The 14,594-nt window shown below is 41.9% G+C and overlaps 2 long non-coding RNA genes across 3 annotated transcripts in view; one reads left to right on the top strand and one right to left on the bottom strand.

Moving 5' to 3' along the window:
- Positions 1–88: 88 nt before the first annotated feature.
- LOC133266512 (uncharacterized) lies at positions 89–2,865 on the top strand. 2 transcript variants are annotated; one of them, XR_009742435.1, is made up of 3 exons: positions 89–149; positions 1,974–2,084; positions 2,672–2,865. It is a non-coding gene; the product is annotated as an uncharacterized LOC133266512 (long non-coding RNA). The 2 variants fall into 2 exon arrangements; XR_009742434.1 differs by having other exon boundaries at positions 2,669–2,865.
- LOC133266513 (uncharacterized) overlaps positions 2,096–14,594 on the bottom strand; it is a 32,142-nt gene continuing 19,643 nt past the window's right edge. Inside the window, exons 2-3 of the long non-coding RNA XR_009742436.1 lie at positions 3,924–4,078; positions 2,096–2,250 (exon numbers count right to left, since the gene is read on the bottom strand). This is a non-coding gene — a long non-coding RNA (uncharacterized LOC133266513). The remainder of the gene's footprint in view (positions 2,251–3,923; positions 4,079–14,594) is intronic.

The following is a 14,594-nucleotide window of genomic DNA, read 5'->3' as shown; positions in this document are numbered from 1 at the left end:
TTCTCCGGACCCTGGTGCTTGGCAAGGCTCCCTCCAGGCTCTTTCCGTTGTATCTATTATTAAGGTGCCTGTAAGCTCACAGGACTTAACTCGCAGCAGCAAAAGGTGTCACCGGCTCGTGTTAATTGTCCCAGAGCGATGGAAACAAGGTTTTGCTTTTCTGTCCAATTTTCCAGGTCTTTGCATTAGAGTACTGCAGCATTGCAACCTCCATTTTTTTGGTTTAGTATAGCTTAGGTGCATATTTAGCAGCTCTTCATCAGGGACTGTAGCGATAGGACAAGGAGAAATGGGTTAAAACTTAAATGGGAGAGATTCAGCTTAAAGATAAGAGGCAGAAGTTCTTCCCTGTGAGGGTGGTGAGGCACTGGCACAGGCTGCCCAGAGAAGCTGTGGCTGCCCCATCCCAGGCGGTGTTGAAGGCCAGGCTGGATGGGGTTTGGAGCAACCTGCTCTAGTGGAAGGTCCAATACTTCGCAGGAATGTACTAGGTGATCTAAAGGTCCTTTCCAACCCAAACCATTCTGTGATTCTATACAGCATCTGTGTTCTTTTAAATTAATTGGCAGATACTGAGTTTGATCCACGCTGAATGGTTATTAAAAAGAAAACAAACACTTTTAAGAGACAGTTTATGTCTTGAATGAACAGAGGACGTTGCAGAAACAGATTTGAAGTGTTCTGCTTTTTGGTCTGGATGTTTCCCAGGTATTTATGCCATGCTAGGGATTAATCCGGGTTCTGTATTTTCAAAACACTGTATGCCAAAAGTATTAGATTTTGTAGTTAGACTGCAAAGGACCTAAAGGACCACGGGGGCTCACTCATATGCCTAATTCATTTAACACTAAGGTAAGTGACTTAAGGGCACGCTCAAAATTTATTGCTGTGTGTTCAGCTCTTTTAATACCAAAGGCAGCACACTTCTGGAGTGGGGATGTCCATCCAGGTGGTTTCAGGTCTGCTGCCTTCCTGGGGGGAGGCAGACAGAGAGTTTTAAGTTCTCCCTGCTGACTTCTCTGCAATGAGAAGTTAAAATGTTACATGAAAAAGCAGCATCTTCTCTCAAGTTCCACTGCTGCAGATTTCATGCGTGGTATAAAGACCTAGATCTCATGATAAACAGAGGTGTCTTACCTCGAGTATGCATCAATATTATGTTGTTTACTGTAAGGGTGCTGAGGTTGCCCAAAGAAGTGGTAAATGCTCCATCCCTGGCAGTGTTCAAGGCCAGGCTGGACAGAGCCTTGGGTGACATGGTTTAGTGTGAGATGTCCCTGCCCATGGCAGGGGGTTTGAACTGGATGATCTTAAGGTCCTTTCCAGCCCTATATATTATTTGTTTCTATGTGGTATGTGTATTGTAGAGAGGGAGCAGAAAGTGAGCATGAAGATACAGGAAATAAGTCATAAATGCTTGAATATATGATGTTGTAATTTCTATCCTGTTAGAGGAATAGTGGAGATAGATGGGTTCAGCTGCTATTTCCAGTTAAATGACTTTTTGCCATACAGCAAATAGAGCAGCCTCTGAGAAAGATTTTTACAGCTCTGTAACTCTTTCTTTTAATGCTTACTCCTGATCCAGAGCCTCTTTGCCATTGATGATGCTGAGAACAGTCCTTATTTTTGCAGGCATTTATTAAAAAAAGGTATCTTCTGCTACTCTTCAGGTACAATGTGGCAGTCAGTAATCATTTTCCATTCCAGAGGATTGTAGCAAGAGAGTTCATAAAAGTGTTCAAAGATGCCCTTAAAATTTTCTTAATCAGATAGCTTTTTCAATAAAAATGGATGCTTCCATGTGTAAACACAGGACATGCAATGGGATTGCCAAACACCTGGAAAACTGGCATCCAAAAAATAAGGAAAAAACAAGCTTTCCAGATGCCAAACCTTTAATACTTTGATTCTACATATGTCTGATTGTTTATATCTTGCTACATATAGTATTTGATTTTATATTCACACAGCTTGATTGCACCAGACTACAATGAAGGAGCAAAGAAGGGGCACTAGAACCTGGCAAGAAAGGTGCCACCAGTGCAGCCCATGCCAGCCACATGGTACCTCTGTTGCAAATGGTGATTGGATTTGGGTTATTCTTGGGGTGTTCTGACGGTACTCACAAGGTTTCAGGTGTTTTCAGAGGCTGAAGGGAAGGGTTCCTTTGGCCGGTGATGCTGGCAGTCCACTGTGCCAGTCTCTAAAGGATTTCCTTATATATGGGACACTGTGCCATGTGGATCCCTGATGAAATAAATATGAAATCAATGATAAGTATGGAGTTTGTAACCTAGCCTTCAGAATTTGCTATATAGATATATCAACCACATAGAGATGTTCAAAGTCATTATTTAAGTAGACATGATGCAATACTATTACAAAGATAAAGTCATTTCAATACGGCAAGGTAGAAATCAGGGTTTAGCAGACTACAGGCAGCAGCTGTGGCTTATGCCTTTCCAAGCCTTTAAAACTGCATTGGACAAATTGGAATAAAAATGTCTTCAGAGGGACTATCCTACAACGACAGGGAATGAACAGGATAATCTAATAGTTTTTTTTCCATAATTCCTTCCTGGAACTTTTATTTTGTGAAAAAGTGGCATTGAAGCCATTGGTTACACTGACACTTCAATTGATCAGACTATTTAACTCTGTTCAGCAGGTGGTGTAGAGGAACTTCCATTAGTCCCTGACACTCCAGCAGAGCTTGTGAACCTGCTGCAATGCGTATTTCTCACAGCATTCTGGAGGCTGAAGTTTCCCTATATTTTCTTGGTTTTTTCTTGCTAATAGATTAATTTTCTCCTAACATGCTTTATTTTAAAAGCAACCAAACTAATAAAGCTGGTTTATATACACCAGAAGTAGGAGGAAATAATTTAAAATACTACATGGAAAAAAATGGTGGTGTTCAGCCCTAAAAGCTAAAGAAACGCTTATGCAGAAATTAGCAGCCATCCTTAACAGAATTGCTGGAAGGCCTTCTAAGGACTGCAAAGCTGAGAGACAAGTCTCTGTGGAGATTGGCAGGAAATAGGAGGCACCCCTCTTCCTATTTAAATAATGAGTGCACATTTAGTAATTTCATTTTGATGTGGTGAAGTAAGAGCACATTAGTTATGAAGGAGTTTTTTATGGAGGGAGTAACATGGTTTCTCCACCCAGTGTAAAGGTAAGTATTGTTAGTTAAGGTGAGACAAAGATTTAAAGGTTGGTAAATATTTGATACCATAAATTACAACTATGCATTGTTTGTGGTTTTCCAGTTAAGTACTGTATTAAGGCAGGTCAAAGTTTCTAGGAAGCTTGCAGATAAGTAGCTCCAGAGAGGCATGGACAAGATATGTTTGTGCTGCCTCACATTTCGAAAGAAGACATGGCTGTTCTGGTCTTGCTGGCCCAGCAAGGCTCTGATCCTGCACATGTTTGTGTGCTGGCAGATAGAGGAAGATAAGAGAACACAACATGAAGCTTACTTAAAAAAAGGAGCTTTGAAATACATTGACCACTTGCTAAAATTTGAAATCCTATCTACAGTCTGAAATAGGAATGTGTGAAAAGATTGGGAGCTTAATGTATCATTAGCTATTGAAATAGTGTAAAAATGAGTGAGATCTTGTCATTTAGCAAGAAAAGGAGTTAAAATAATCTTGGGAAGTCATAGATGATCAAGCGCAAGCAGAGGATCTTCCTGATCCTCACTGTTTCCCTCCATACACAGCTTTATACAATCATATGCATTATTGTACTAATAAGCATTTAGAAATGACTGAAGATCATTTGGGGGTTAGGACTGTGCTGGCTTTGGCTGGGATAGAGTTAGTTTTTTTATAGTAGCTGGAAAGGGACTGTGTTTTGGATTTGTGCTGGAAACTGTTGATGACACAGGGATGTTTTAGTTATTGTGAGCTTACACAGAGTCAAGGCCTTTTCTGGTCTTCATCTTGTTCATGTAAATTATTCCCTGGTTTTAACATTCAGGAAGCAGTCAGGCCTACTGTGTGGTTTAAACAAAGCTGAGGATCATGGGAGACAGTGACCGAAGTAAGCTCCTTCTGGAACTGTATACCTGAAAGGGATAGCATGGGTTTTGGATATAGAAACATGGGGTTATCAAATACAAGAGAAGTTAACACTTTTTCTGTCTTTCAGGGTAAGTGCTTTTAGAATAGTGTAATTCAGCTACAGTGTCCTCAGGATACACTGTCCTCAGTCCAAGATAAATTGCACATAGCTCAAAAAACTGTTGGGAGAATTGCTAAAGGTTTGGAAAAATGCTTCTTGGCAAGAGGCTTCAAATATCAATTTATTCACTTTATTAAGTGGGAGTTTGTGGGTTTAAGATAAACATAGTTTCTGAGTAACTTGCTTGATAAAAGAACAATCATAGAATCATAGAATCGTTAGGGTTGGAAAGGACCTTAAGATCATCTAGTTCCAACCCCCTGCCGTTGGTAGGGACACCTTACGCTAAATCATATCACCCAAGGCCTCGTCCAGCCTGGCCTTGAACAATGCCAGGGATGGAGCATTCACAACCTCCCTGGGCAACCCATTCCAGTGCCTCACCACCCTAACAGGAAAGAATTTCCTCCTTATATCCAACCTAAACTTCCCCTGTTTAAGTTTTAACCCATTACCCCTTGTCCTGTCACTACAGTCCCTAATGAAGAGTCCCTCTCCAGCATCCCTATAGGCCCCCTTCAGATACTGGAAGGCTCCTATGAGGTCTCCATCCATCAGATCGATGTTGCTCCAATTTAGAGACAAGGATGTTGTGTGGGACAGTGTCGAACGCTTTGCACAAGTCCAGGTAGATGACATCAACTGCTCTACCCCTGTCCATCAGTTCTGTAGCCCCATCATAGAAGGCCACCAAATTGGTCAGGCAGGATTTCCCCTTAGTGAAGCCATGCTGGCTGTCACCAAGCACCTTGTTATTTTCATGTGCCTTAGCATGCCTTCCAGGAGAATCTGCTCCAAGATTTTGCCAGGCACAGAGGTGAGACTGACTGGTCTGTAATTCCCCGGGTCATCCACTTTCCCCTTCTTGAAAATGGGGGTTATATTTCCCTTTTTCCAGTCATTGGGAACTTCACCTGACTGCCAGGATTTCTCAAATATGATGGCCAGTGGCTTAGCAACTTCATTTGCCAGCTCCTTCAGGACCTGCGGATGGATCTCATCAGGACTCATGGACTTGTGCACGTTCAGATTTTTAAGATGGTCTTGAACCAGTTCCTCTCCTACAGTGGGCGCAAGGTCTTCATTCTCACAGTCCCTGCATCTGCCTTCCAAGACTTGGGTGGTTTGGTCAGAGCTTTTGCCAGGGAAGATCAAGGCAAAGAATTCATTCAGAACCTCAGCCTTCTCCAAATCCTGTGTAGCCAGCTCTCCTGAGAGCTTCCTGAGGGGGCCTACATTCTCCCTAGTCTTTTATTTGCTATGTACCTGTAGAATCCCTTCCTGTTATCTTTAATACCTCTAGCTAAGTTTAATTCTAACTGAGCCTTATCTTTCCTAACCTGGTCCCTAGCTTCTCGGACAACATCCCTGTACTCTTCCCAGGCTGCCTGTCCTTGCTTCCACTTATTATAAGCCTCTTTTTTCAATTGAATTTTCCTCAGCAGCTCCTTAGCCATCCAAGGAGGTCTCCTGGCCCTCCTGCTGCACTTCCTTCTGGTTGGGATGCAACACTCCTGAGCTTGCAGCAGGTGATCCTTGAATATCAACCAACAGCCGTGGGCCCCTCTGCCCTCTAGGGCTGTATCCCGTGGAACCTTCCAAAGCAGGTTCTTGAAGAGGCCAAAGTCTGCTCTTTTGAAGTCCAGGGCAGTGAGCTTGCTGCACGCTCTTCTCACTGTCCTGAGGATCTCAAATTCGAGCATCTCATGATCGCTGCATCCAAGGCTGCCCTGGAGCGTCACATTCCCAACGAGCCCTTCCCTGTTGGTGAGCACGAGGTCAAGCATGGCATCTCTCCTTGTCGGCTCCTCTATTACTTGCAGAAGGAAGTTGTCTTCTACGCAATCGAGGAACCTCCTGGATTGCTTGTGCCGGGCCGTACCGTCCTTCCAACAGATGTCAGGGTGGTTGAAGTCACTCATGAGAACAAGGGCCTGCGAGGGTGAGGCTTTTCCTATCTGTCTGTAGAGTGCTTCATCCGCAGGTTCTCCTTGATCAGGCGGTCTGTAACAGATCCCCTCGGTAATGTCTCCCATAGCTATATTCCCTTTAATCCTGACCCACAAACTCTGTGTGGACTGCTCACCTGTCCCCAGACAGTTCCATATTCTCCAGCCTATCCCTAACATAAAGGGCAACTCCCCCTCCCCACCTGCCAGGCCTGTCTTTTCTAAAGAGCCTGTAACCTTCCATTCCAACACTCCAGTCGTACGAGCCATCCCACCATGTTTCTGTGATGCCTGTTATACCATACCCCTGTACATGTGCGCACATCTCAAATTCCTCTTGTTTGCTCCCCATACTACGGGCGTTTGTATAGAGGCATCTGAGCAGAGCTCCAGCTGAAGCCGGCTCATTGGCTGGAGCAGCTGGGATATCTCTACATTGCTCCAGGCATTTATTATAGGTGCTGGCAACTGACTGGGTGTGTTGGGATGGAATGATGCCCCCCTCCCCCAACACATCTAGTTTAAAGCCTCCTTGACCAGCCTTGCAAGCCTCCTACCAAAACTGCTCTTTCCCTTTATAGCAGCAGCTCCACCAGCCCCCGTTAGACCTGGCCTACAAGCTTGAGTCCCGTGTTCAAGACACCCAAACCCCTGACTATGCCACCACCCTTTTAACCAGTTATTAACCTGGCCCATCCTCCTAGCTTTTTTTAGGTCCTCCCCTGTACCCTGGAGAATTGAGGTAAAGCCCACCTGAGCTCCAGAGCCCCTAACCACCTCCCCCAGGGCTCTGTAGTCCTTCTTTATGTTCCCCAGGCTGCTACTATCTGTGTCCCTAGCACCCACATGTATCACCAGGAGTGGGTAATAGTCCGTGGGACTTACTAGAGCAGGCAGCCTCTCTGCCACGTCCCTGATCCGTGCCCCCGGTAGGCAACACACCTCCCTTGAGACAGGGTCTGGCCAGCAGAAGAGTGCTTCTGTCCCTTTCAGTGTAGAGTCCCCTGCTACTATGACCCGCCACTTTTTCCTAGCAGCACCAGTAGAGATCTTCTTTAGCAGTGCATCAGCCGCCTGTTTCTGGCTCGAGTTCGCTTCCTTATTAGCCCCTTGCAGGACAGCAAAGCAGTTCTGCGTGGGGACAGGGGATTTAGGGGGAAGCCCCTTGCTTTTGTCAGCACACAATAAAATTATACATAAAGGGTCAATGGGTATCAATGTATGGCAAGTTGTGAAGCTGAAAGCGGGCAGAATCTGACTATTGCACAACATTTTAGCAGTGAAAATAATTAACAACTGCACCAACTTTCTAGAGGTTAATTTTCTGCTTCATATAACAGCTAAGTGAAACCTGTGCTTAGACAAGCTTTCTCTTAACTCAGAAGATACGAAAGGAGGTGTTTACTATAATTCCTCACACATTTTTCATATATGGATGCACAGCATTTTTTCAAATGAGGCCTGGAGTTTTTCACACTAAATACGATGGAAGACTTGTCCTTTTTTCTGTTATACAAGTGGAACACAAATATTGGAGGACAGATCAGTACATCCTTCGAGTCCCAATAAATTATTTTGTTGATAAATTGAGTAAGGTGAGAGGGCTGAACTGTCGCAGTTAGTGAACTGCATTAAAATGTATCAGGGAAAAGGTGTGAAAGAAGAGAAATGTTCCAGAAGAGAGTAGGGAATATCAAAGGAAAGCAGTAGAGCTTGCATTTAGTGGGACCACTTAGCTGTTTTCTACCATATATTTCTCAGGAAAAGGACTAGGGAGTCTAAATTTGCCTTTGGGAATGTCCACTGTGCAGAGCATCTCCTGCATCAATGTAAAGCTGAGACTGTTATCAAGGGGTACTTGAACATACTGTAAGATCTATAACATTCATTTTGGGGTATCTAAAAATGCTGATCATGAACCAGAGTGGCTGGCTTGCTGTGAGGACTGAGCAGCTCCTGCGCAGCTCTGGAGTCAGATGAACACACAGATGCTGTAAAGCACCTTTGCCCAGCACCTCCATCTGGCCCCTGAGTGCTGGGGTAGTCATGCAAAGGAAATTGTACCTTTCCTTTGATGCAAGGGAACAAGATAAAGCTCTCAAAGCATTACAAAGCAGCTGGATTAGGATCTTAAAGACCTTCACCACTTTGCAGTGTAAAATGGATGAGATGAACTGTATTGAACCCATCTTGATAATTTTCTGAAGCAGCTGTTCCCTTATGCTATAGAAAATACTTCCATCAGCATTGACCATGTTGCCCCTTGATCCTTTCTATCTCTATTGGACAAAAGTAATTAGTGACAGAAGATAAGAGTTAAAACAGTACTGAAAGGGCAGCCCAGGCAGTTGTTCAGCCTCTTAACACAAACTGCGTATGATGGGAAAGGTATGCACAAGCCTCCTTGTACCCACAATTGAACTTGTTCCTTGACCAATGAGTCTTGGGAAAAACACCAACTGTTCATGTGTTACCAGTGTTCCAGGCTCATGTGCATTGGTGCTCACTGGGTCACTCTGCCCCTTTGTGAGATTCCTGGAGGAGTTCTTGGCTGTGCTGAGGAGGAAGGAGGCTCTTTGCCTCCTTCACAGCCTATACTAAACCATTGCTAGTTTGGTTAAGAGGGTCGAGTGCATCTGTCACGCCATCAAAATCATAGCAGATATGACAACTAACTTTCTTCTCTTGGGATGAGCAGGTATTTGAAAATCCTTCTCCTCTATTGCTTGTGGTTTGTTGGGAAAGCATGTTGTGACTTCATCTTCCCATTGCTTCCTTTAGTAACTAATGCAGGTTAAACACCTTGTATTGAGGTCCCCAGTGTAAGATTTTCAGTCTCTGTTTACTCATTCATTGATAACTAAGTTGCTGTTTGACGCTGCCTTGTTATACAAAAGCAAATATGATTATATGCCATGATAATTTGATGGGCCCTGTCTGTAACTGTAAAATCTCATAGCTTCCACTCATTTTTAAAATTGCAGTATAAAAGTCATACTAAGTTCTTAAAAGATATGTCAAGTTCTGTGAATACAAATTAAGATGCCAATCAGCTGAGTCTATCACATAGATAGTTTTCAAGAAGGAAATAAGCAGGTATGAACTGCCAAAAAAGTCCAACATCTTTCTGTAAACTTATTTGTATCCTCATTGTCTGGAAGCTTGGGAGCCTTCTAAAACAGTAAATGGACTCTTTCCTGAACAGGATTCCATGCGTATGTCCCCTCAAATGAAAAACCAAACCAGTAGCAGAACAGATCGGAATCCACGTTCAGAACTTTCCCAATGAATAGCTGTTGTGCAGATTTAACTGCTGGATTAATTCATTAGGAGAGTGGTGGTGAATTTTTAATTGCTATCTCTTTAAATTTCAGAATACTTGCACTGTTCCAGGGAGATCTTCTAAAGTTCTATTGCATGCAAGGTGCTCCATTTATTTCATTGTTTATAGATGAGTAACTCCAGCCAAATGTTTTCAGTATTGTATTCAGCCTACTATCGAATTGAACGAGAAGAAAGCACAGGGGTTGTTTGTAAAGGGAAACTCCTTCACTTCTGGAAAACCAGATGCAAATGTGATATAAATCAGTAATGACCTGAAGTCCCTGCTTTGTAGTGGCTGGACCAGTGCCACAGTCTGAATATCATCATTTTGTGTCAAATTAGAAACAGTCTTAGTTGTCAGACATAGCTGTACGCTATCAGAGCCTGATGCACTACTTCACTGTTCCTTAGGGTTCACTCTTGGCATCCCTGAGAGTGCTCTCACTGTACCAGGTGTATGTACAGCAGTGTTCCCAGGAGCAAGGTGTGAAGTCTCTCCTTGGCACTGAATTCAAAGTGACCCCATGAAGCTGATACCCAGCAGTTACAGGAAAGGTATGACTGTTGTCCTTATTTTATAATATTAGCATGTATCCTCCAAAAGTTTGTTTTGTTTTAGTATTTAAAATTATAATTGTAATAATTATCTGTATATTTTCTAAGCAAACAAAAGAAAGAACCTTGTTTCCTTCCCAAAATTTGGATACATTTGCCATATCCAGAAGACCTGGACAAGCAGCCGACAGATGGAATTTTCCTCCTAATCTCACAGGCAGGGGCAGAAAACTGTCAATATTAATTGAAGCAAAATAGGATGGTTTGGGCAGTCTGTCTTGGCTTTGTTCCCTATGTTCTCTTGAGGTCCACCCTCTCCCTTTTTTACACTATGCTGTTGCTGAGAGTGCTGGTATAAAACAAGATGCAGGGTATGAAATATCCTCTGCAAGCTTGTTAAGAAAATGCTTTGAGCTAGAAAGGAGTCAGAACAAGGTAAGACGCTTGGCAGAATGTTTATCAAAATTAAATGTGAAAAAGTTAGAAGAATGGACGCTATGAGTCAGGACTGAAGCCAAACCTTAGTCACAAGCCACTTACATGGAAAGCAGGTTATTCCATGTGTACCTGTTGTGGAGTTTCTTATGACTCATGCAAAGGTCAGATACCAAACACTGTCAAAGAGATTTGTGAACTTGAGATAACAGGCTGCATGAGCAATGTCAAAACTAGTGCTTCTGCTCTGTTTGTTTAGAAAATATCAGAGTGGATGCACAAGCAGATAGTCCTGTGTAATAAAGGAGGATGGATGCCTGCTGCCAGTCATTGGTATCTCGCTTGTGAAATCCAAGGATTTACCTTGCTTTTCAACTGATTATATTTCTTTTGTTTTTTTTCCAGCACCTTGATAACCTGTGGAAGAATGTAGTGCTGAATAAAATGCACCGATTCTCTCAGACAGAGAATTGCCACTGTTGAAGGTGGCTGAATTGTTTGTGGCTTCAGTTTCTTTAAAGAAAAAAAAATGACAGATCAGCCTTGAGTCTATTTATTACCAGTGCAATAGGCCATTATCGTACTATTGTTTTTCTCTTTTGCTCTCAGTCTATGGCAAAGAATCTTTGAATTAATTTCTTTTCAAATAGGGGTTGAATAAATATATACAATATGCATGTGGGCATAAAAGCTGCAACAGATGAAAACATGTTTATTGATTTATTGACTTGTTTTCCTCAGATACTTCAATGCCATGCAGGAATTCTTTTCAAGAAGATCTTTCTGTTAAAAGAAATAACAGATGGGGATAGAATAAATTGGGGATTTGTGCTACAAATATACAGATATATTTGTGCTACAAATATACAGATACAGATATTTGTATCTGGTAAAGAAACAGCTGGTTTGAGCCAAACTTTTAGATGCCTGAAGGCAAATAAGCTCAGTGGAGCTATGACACTTCTACCCTCCAAAGTCATTATTCCATAGCCATTCAGTTTATACTGTTGCTTTAACAGGATAATGAAATGCAAGATTATATTTCTATTGTTTGTTTATTGTATTCCATTGTCTTTTTATATGCTTGCACACCTACAAGAGATAAAGATCTTATGTTAAGAAACTTTGATCCCAACAATGCTCCTCAGCATTTAAGACTGTTTGCAAACAGCAAGGACAGCAGAGTCTGTCCTGCCTGATTTCTTTATGACAATGTAATACAGGAAGCTATTGATTTTATTACTCTGATTTAGTATTGCCCAGACCTCAAGTATCTCTGCCAGGCATCTGTTTCTTGCATTTCAGCTTTGTGCTGCCTCTTAAAAGTTCACCTCTTACTCCCTGAAGCCTACATGATTTGGATCAGCAACATAAACTTCTACAGTTGTGATTCTGTGTCACCCTTGTGTATCTTCTATCAGTCTCCTTAAGTCTGTCTGATCTGTAGTTTCCGTCCCAGGCTTTACTGCCTGAACTTCAGATTTCCATGGACTATAAAGAGAGACTAAAGCAATCAGTTCTGCTTAGACATCAAACTTTTTAGGCATCTGTGCTGGTAACTATGCTGTAGGTGTCTGTGTGTAGTAGGTGTCTGGACTCCCAGCATAGACAGGAGGGAGTGTAGGCACCTCTGTAAGGCAATTCACTTGACTTACCTTAGAGGCCTGTCTGATGAGCTGAACTACCCTCGACTGGCTATCAATATGTACTGTAAAGGGAGCTAGCTGAGAGTGGTTATGACTTAAACGTTTAACTTACAGATGCATGAGCTTTAGCAGATGAGTATTACTCAAAACCACCTTTTAAGTATGCATACTGTACCATGTCCTCAGATGCTACTTTACTTCTACTTTGCTTTTCCTACTGCAGTCTCCAGGTAGGATTTTAAACCCAGTCAGCAGAGTGCTTGCTCTCCAGCAGGAAATAAACCCACACCATAACAGGACATGGGCTCAGGGCATGGAGTTTCAGTGAGTCTACTGATTTGTGCAGAACAAGGGATCATGCATCTTGTACCAGGTGCGTGGCAGAAGGTAAATCCAGACTAATTTAATCCATGTTTATCCTGTTGTTTCATACTTTCGCTCTCAGTTTAGTCCAGAATATAAACTTATTTTGTCAATATTTGTTTTGTCAATATGTTTATCTGAAGAACAACTGACATGTTTCTCAAAACCATGTATTTTGACCAGAAAAACAAAATACACCTGTGTGCATGAACTGCAACTAATGGAGAAACGACTCCTTTTCCAGAAGTTACTGGTCATGATGCACCACAGGAGCTGTTTGTTAATACCAAGTGTTGTTATTTTCTGCTGTATTCCCATTAACAAATGTGATTTTTAAGTGGTTTACAAAATTATTCTTGTGGAGGGTTTGAAAGCACATTGTGCTTGACGAAAATAGGTGGTAGTGCAGACATGGTGTTACGGACCCAAGACAAATATTCATGTGTAGACAGGCAATAGACATGGTGTTCTCCAGAGAAGCGGCTTCCGAACTGGAGATTGCAATGCCACTTAGAAGTACAAGTGCAATCCTGAGCAGGAGTTTTGCTCTTGGTGTTGCTACAAGCAAATTAAATGATCGGTAACAGAGCAGTGGTAATACCAATCATTGCAGCACAAGTTTCCCAGATGTCTGTCTCTGCTGTATGGCAGCTGATTATGTCATTATGTAAGGAGAAAGAACCAACTCTTCAATATGTATGACAGCAAACATGTACTGTATGTTCACTTATATTCATTGTGTGCATCACCTCTTCTTTTTGCTACCCTATAAGCTTATTGTGCTGCCTTTTAAAAAATATGAAGCACAGATTCAAATGAGCCTGAGAGTTGAGACTGTGGTGTTCAACATGGCACATAACCCATGAAACCAGGATCTGAGCTCAACAAGGACCTTTTTCAGTAAATTGACAGTGTATATCAGGCACCACAAAATGTATGTGAAGAGTTTCAGAGCAGGAAAATATTGGATTCCCAGCAGCAGAAATTGCTTTTGGTTTTCCGCAGGACAGAAAGTTGCAGCTTTCACTTCTGGGGCTGGATAATTTCATTACCAAAGAGATCTATAAACACACGTACAGAATTTTGAGGATAGAATAAAAGAAGAGCAATTTGTTAACACAACTATAAACTGGGAATTGCTTCAGAGAATTAACATCAAAATACAGCCATAGGTTTTTTATTCTCTTCCAGTCTCTGTCATCCATTTTCTACTTACCTATAATTCTTGCTTGGGTTCAATATATGGAAGACACTGGACACTTTAAAATGAGCTTACAGCCTGGACCTAAATCTCAGATTTACTTAGAAAGTTGTACTGCTTCCTCTTTACAAAACACCTTTTAGGTTAGGTTCCTTTTTTATTATTCTTTGGCACTTTGGGGCTTATGAACTACATTCTGATAATGTTTTCAAGGCTTTTATGGTAAACACAATGACTAGAAACTTACATAAAGAGAGAAAAAAATTACTGCTGTGTAACCTTTAGACTTAAGCTCTCAAAATCCTCATTGTTTTGTATCATGAGAATCATTCAAACTAATGGTGATTGCCCAGACTGGAGTTTTACTGTATGGCAAGAAGACCTCGAGACTGCTTGCATGCAGCTTTTAGGTTTGCTTAATGTTACAGTGCTCATCACCCTCCAATGATACTGGGGGGATCCTCAGCATATCTAAAGGTCAGATAGTGATGAGCCACAAGGAAATCAGGTGTATGTGTACTGTAATTTGAAGCTCAGAGGTACTTAACAGAGTAACCTGTGCCAGTTTTGACTTTACAACTCTGTTTATAAATATTGTTTGGAAACAATAGAGCAAATGTTTTGAACAGTGTTTTGAAAATGTTTTGAAAAAGTGTTTTGAACAGACTATGCCAAATTTTCCAACTGTCTAGAGAATGAAACTTTCCATCTTAATGGACTTCTGAGTGCATTTGGTCTGAAATACAGATCTAAGGCTTAAAGGCTGACATTAACTTTCTACCACACGTACTGCTGGTGTTTGGCAAAAACAAGATCAAAGGCTTATTTTTAGTATGCTAAGGCCCCCTGACAATGTAAGACATCTGTACAATTCAGGGAAATGAGGTCTACACCTTTTAGAAGCCCTGTTACTCTGCTATTGTGCCA

Source organism: Pezoporus flaviventris, unplaced genomic scaffold (assembly GCF_033815535.1).
Source record: "Pezoporus flaviventris isolate CSIRO_AGI_PZ_B2104156 unplaced genomic scaffold, CSIRO_AGI_Pfla_v1 ptg000007l, whole genome shotgun sequence".
In the NCBI taxonomy this organism is placed as follows: domain Eukaryota; kingdom Metazoa; phylum Chordata; class Aves; order Psittaciformes; family Psittacidae; genus Pezoporus; species Pezoporus flaviventris.
This window is presented reverse-complemented; position numbering and strand designations above follow the sequence as displayed.